Source organism: Nicotiana attenuata, chromosome 1 (assembly GCF_001879085.1).
Source record: "Nicotiana attenuata strain UT chromosome 1, NIATTr2, whole genome shotgun sequence".
In the NCBI taxonomy this organism is placed as follows: domain Eukaryota; kingdom Viridiplantae; phylum Streptophyta; class Magnoliopsida; order Solanales; family Solanaceae; genus Nicotiana; species Nicotiana attenuata.
The window spans coordinates 22,061,045-22,067,208 of record NC_031989.1 but is presented as its reverse complement, the minus strand read 5'-3'; positions in this window follow the sequence as shown (position 1 = coordinate 22,067,208).

The following is a 6,164-nucleotide window of genomic DNA, read 5'->3' as shown; positions in this document are numbered from 1 at the left end:
ATTTGTGACAAAAGTCTGAACTCTTTTTTTTTCGAAAGCAGATAAAATAAGGATGGCATCTATCTACAAGGGAAAAGATCAGGGGATGGAGCCCTTAATCTAAAAATGTCAACTCAGGGATTGGAGCCCTAATATTGGCGAAAAGGCGACTAGGGAATGGAGGCCCTATGTCTAAAAAGGCGCAACTCAGGGATTGGAGCCCTAATGTTGGCGAAAAGGCGACTAGGGAATGGAGGCCCTCTGTCTAAAAGGCTCAACTCAGGGATTGGAGCCCTAATGTTGGCAAAAGGCGACTAGGGAATGGAGGCCCTATGTCTAAAAAGGCTCAACTCAGGGATTGGAGCCCTAATGTTGGCAAAAGGCGACTAGGGAATGGAGGCCCTATGTCTAAAAGGCACAAATCAGGGATTGGAGCCCTAATGTTGGCGAAAAGACGACTAGGGAATGGAGGCCCTATGTCTAAAAAGGCACAACTCAGGGATTGAAGCCCTAATGTTGGCAAAAGGCGACTAGGGAGTGGAAAAAATGTCTAAAAAGGCTCAACTCTGGGATTGGAGCCCTAATGTTGGCAAAAGGCGACTAGGGAATGGAGGCCCTATGTCTAAAAAGGCACAACTCAGGGATTGGTGCCCTAATAATGGCAAAAGGCGACTAGGGAATGGAGGCCCTATGTCTAAAAGGCTCAACTCAGGGATTGGAGCCCTAATGTTGGCAAAAGGCGACTAGGGAATGGAGGCCCTATGTCTAAAAGGCACAACTCAGGGATTGGAGCCCTAATGTTGGCTAAAAGGTAAAAAGCTCAACTCAAGGATTGGAGCCTTAATGTCAGCAATAGGCGACTAAGGAATGGAGGCCCTATGTCTAAAAGTCGCAACTGAGGAATTGGAGCCCTAATGTTGGCTAAAAGGTAAAAAGCTCAACTCATGGATTGGAGCCCTAATGTTGGCAAAAGACGACTAGGGAATGGAGGCCCTATGTCTAAAAAGGCGCAACTCAGGGATTGGAGCCTTAATGTTAGCTAATAGGTAAAAAACTCAACTCAGGGATAGGAGCCCTAATGTTGGTAAAAGGCAACTAGGGAATGGAGGCCCAATTTCTAAAAGGCGCAACTCAGGGATTGGAGCCCTAATGTTGGCTAAAAGGTAAAAAGCTCAACTCAGGGATTGGAGCCCTAATGTTGGCAAAAGGCGACTAGGGAATGGAGGCCCTATGTCTAAAAAGGCACAACTCAGGGATTGGAGCCCTAATGTTGGCAAAAGGCGACTAGGGAATGGAGGCCCTATGTCTAAAAAGGCACAACTCAGGGATTGGAGCCCTAATGTTGGCAAAAGGCGACTAGGGAATGGAGGCCCTATGTCTAAAAGGCACAACTCAGGGATTGGAGCCCTAATGTTGGCAAAAAGGCGACTAGGGAATGGAGGCCCTATGTTTAAAAAGGCACAACTCAGGGATTGGAGCCCTAATATTGGCAAAAGGCGACTAGGGAATGGAGGCCCTATGTCTAAAAAGGCACAACTCAGGGATTGGAGCCCTAATGTTTGCAAAAGGTGACTAGGGAATGGAGGCCTTATGTCTAATAAGGCGCAACTCAGGGATTGGAGCCCTAATGTTGGCAAAAGGCGACTAGGGAATGGAGGTCCTATGTCTAAAAAGGCACAACTCAGGGATTGGAGCCTAATGTTGGCAAACAAAAGTAAAAGGTTGATATTGGGGATTCTAAACTATCTTTTTTTTGGATTTTCTTCTTTTCTTATCTCTCTTTTTTATTTCATTTTTAATAGGATGCAGGAAAGAACTTGGAGGAAACTTCCCTTTTTGGGTTGATTATTTGCTGCCAAGCGGTTTCAGCACCTGCAGATTTCTTTTCCTTTTTGGTCGCACCTGCTTCTTGCACAGTTGCTTGGATTGCACCTGTTTCAATTTTCAAACAAAGAACAATTGTTAGTTTGAAACGGTGGTTGGTTTTGTGGCCTTGATTGTCTCAATTGCTTTATCCCGACCCAGCTTCTGTTGAGAAACTCTGCTGCTTGCTGGTTTTGAAGATTAATCTCTCTTTCAAACCAAAAGGCTCAACTTTTGGGATTTCATGACGACTCGCCCGCGTGGGGCTTCGACCCTTTCACTTTATTCTGCCTTCAGGACTTTTGCCTTTGACTTCCTTTTCCTTTTCAATAGCTTTGATTTCAGAGCATCAACCATCATGGCCAGTCGGGATCGATTTGATGCACCCGCTGAGGCTGGGTACTTTTCTTTAGCTTTTGTTAGGCAGAGCCCTGTAAAGATAATCTTGCCACCTTTTCTTTGTATTAGTTTCGGAAACAGAGTTAGACCGAAAGGGATTCAAGGAAAAAGTAAACAAAAGGCAAGAAAATGAATTTAAAGAGAAGCGTCCCTTTTGGGGAGAAAAGAAGGACTTATCTGGGGTGCATCAGACTTCAAATAGACATGACATCCTTCTTGGACTGGATGCCCGACCCGCACAAACTTTCCCAACTTCTCATAAACTGATTGACCCTTGTTTCAAAACCAGGGAACCTTGCCAGGACTCTTTCAGTGGTGGGAGATGTCTTCTTTTCGACCGACGACGCCCTTTGTGGGTTTTCGCCAATCGACCTCTCTTATTTCTCTTCTCACAGTCGCCCGATAGTGCTCTTTACAAGTTTTCACTAAACGGACTCTCTCGTTTCAATTTCTCTGCTTACCGTCGCCTTATGGTGCCCGTAGGTTTTCACCGATAAAACTCTCTCATTTTATTTCTCTCAGTTTGATTGTATCAGATCCCAACAATGATGTTTTCTGATTCCAATACCTTTGCCAATTGATCAGAAGGACTTGGACAGGGTTTGGGTAAAAAGACTTTGGAAGGAATTACAACTTTGGAACCACTTTGGTGGGCTCATTGCCGAGTCATTATCATCTGCCCCAGTTTCACTTTTTGGGGGAATTGGGATTTTGTTTTGGTGTGACTGAACCCCAGAGAGAGGCTGCCTACGTATCCTTTCGGAATCAAGTCAGACGTAGTTCAGGGAGAACATTTTGTTTTGTTTTTGTTTTTTTTTTGTTTTTTCTGTTTAGTTTTGTTTTCTTTTTCTTTCTTTTGTTTTTGATTTGATTTTCTTTTTTTTCATTTTCTTTTCCTTTTTTTCCCTTTTTTCTCTTTTTTTTTCATTTCATTTTTCAATAACACTTCCAGGTTCCAAAGAGGGCAATCAAAGAATGAGAGCCGGCTCAAAGGGTTTGCAAAGGGTTGATAGTGTTTGGGTAGCGAGAATGAAAGCCTTCGTCATCCCAACCGGAGAATATTAGAACTATATGGAGGATCCAACAAAGTACCTTTTCACTGCATTTGCTTTGACAGTTGTTTTAGGGCCATTTCATTCGATGTGTCCCAAGTACAACGCACTCTTTTGGCAGTACTCTTATTGTAATGTATGGACCTTTCCAATTTTGGAACCAATTTTCCTTCAGTTGTTCAAACTCTTTGATTTTATTTCCTCAAACTTATCTTCTTTGCATTTCGACTCTTGATTCATTATTTCGAAGTCTGACGGCGTTTTGGGATCTGGGCATGGAGTCCGCAAGCATGTCATGTTATTGAAATCTGCATTTAACAGAACTGAAAAGAGAATAAGAAAAATGACAAGATTAAGAAAAGAGACATTCCTGGACAATGAAATATTAATTTCATTTGATTTTTTTTTGATTTTTTTTTCAATTTTGAAGATAGAAGGGTTTACATCGGAAAGTAAGACAATAAAGTAAAACACCCGGATTACACCCTGAGATAATCCGGATGCAGAAAGGACAGCAAGATTGGCTACCGAGACTCTCGTCTGATGGGGAACTTTCAGGCTTGGCGACCGTTTTTTGGCTTTTCTTCAGTTTCGGTCATGGATGCAATGGCCTTCAGTGCCGGATCACATTCCTCAGTTTCACAAATCATTCCGACCATTGGCTTGATGTTATGGGCAGGCAACAGATTGTTCATCACATCAGGAGCTTCTTCATCCCGAAAAACGATTCTTTCATCTTCAATCAAATCCTCAACTGCCCTTTTGAGGGTCCAACAGTCCTCTGTACTGTGTCCCACTGCTCCAGAGTGGTATTCACATATGGCATCAGCTCGGTGCAAGGGGGACTCGGGGTTTGGCCGGTTCGGGGCCACTGGCTGCAACAGATCTAGCCTTACTAGCTTTTGGAACAAAGTTTGAATATGATTCACCAATAGGGGTGAACTGATTCTTTCTGGAAGGCTCTCTTGGGCGAGGATTGTATTGGGGATCATTTGGTTGAGGATTATATGGATCTTGGTAAGGATGGGAAATTCTAGGAGGTGGAGCTCGATTTTGTGGATAATGTTGTGGCCGGGGGTAAGGTTGCGCATTCATCACCGCATATGGAGGCAGTGCCACGACGTAAGTGGCATTTTGAAGGGGATAATATTGTGGTGGGACGATAGGAGGAACATATGATTGGCTGAATGGCCTGCGGGCCCCCCTCGAGCTGGAAGCCATCATGGCTTCTTCCTCAACCCCATTTCTGTTCATCAAACCCTCCGAACCATTCTGAGTAGACTGTGATGTGGCCTTAAAATCAGCATGACTCAAGATTCGACCTGTTTTTAGACTGTTTTCAACCATTTCCCCAATTTTGATAGCCTCAGCAAATGGCTTACCCACGGCAGACATCATGTTCTGGAAGTAGTCAGCCTTTTGAGCCTGCAGAAAACCGTGACCATTTCAATTTCGTCCATTAGAGGCTTTACCCTGGCAGCTTGCTCACGCCATTTGACAGCATATTCGCGGAAGCTTTCCGCAGTTTTCTTTTTCAAACTGGACAAAGTGTTTCTGTCGGGAGCGATGTCCACATTATACTGGAATTGGCGGACAAAATCTCGGGCCATATCGTCCCACACGTGCCAATGAGCAATTTCCTGATCTGTATACCATTCAGAAGCGATTCCGGTGAGGCTTTCCCCAAAATAGGCCATTAGTAGCTCCTTTTTTCCACTAACACCCCTCAACTGGTTATAGTATCGTTTTAGATGAACGACCGGGTCTCCATGCCCGTCATACTTTTCAAACTTTGGCATCTTGAAGCCAATTGTCAAGTGGACATGGGGAAACATACAGAGGTCGGAGTATGATACACTCTTTTGGCCACTCAGACCTTGCATGTTTTTCAGGCTTTGTTCCAGGCTCTTCATCTTCCGAGCAATTTCCTCTTGCTCAGGATTTTTAACAACCATTTCTTGCTCCACTGAAAGATCATATCGCGGAGGTTGAGTGAAAGAGTACGGGGTCACATATGTTATTTCTGGTTGAAGCTGTGGACCCTTAAAGATGAACATTGGAGGCGGTGCCCTTGAAGCCGGTGCTTGGGGGCGAACCACAGAAGGCATGCCAGGATCATTGGAGGGCATTGGAGGGTGCCCGCATGGGATGAGTGGGTTGGGCACAGGGGCATTGGTAACCTCACCTGACCTGGGGATTAACTCAGGGAACCCAGGGATTGCACTTGGCGGTTCCCTACCATTAGACCAGGCGTCCCACATTTCCCATATGCGGAGACGCAACATCTTATTCTCTTCAACAGCTGCTGATTCTAGCTGTAGAATAGCCGATGTTGGGCTATTCTCAGGACCTATGATTGGTAGATTGCTTGCGGAGGCCATCTGTGCCTTTGGATCTTGTGAAGGAGGGGAGGCTAGACTACCAACAAAACCAACCACCAAAACCTGGCTAATTTGCACATCCAACAACTTTGTTAGTTTTGAAATATTTAACACGTAGGAAATCGCACGTTGGGATGCAATGCGCCTAACAGTTAAATGCTTCTACCATGTGTTTGAACGGTTGCATGTTTCATCCCGGCCTTAACTAACTCTTTCAGTATGGACCTCTTTTCTTCATCTTTGTTTCTCTCTAATCACTCTTGATTTTTTCATCTTTGTTTTTGCCGCTCTTTTATTTTGGCACTCTCTTTTTCTCTTTTGTTTGTCACTTTTTTTTCTTGTCGCTCCTTTTTTTTACTTTTCTTTCTTTTTCACTCAATTTTTTTTCAGTTTATTTTATCATTCAACTTATTTATGACTATGATCGAATTCGATGGGGATTGCCTACGTATCATGACCCCGCATGAATCAGATCTCGCGTAGTTCGGGA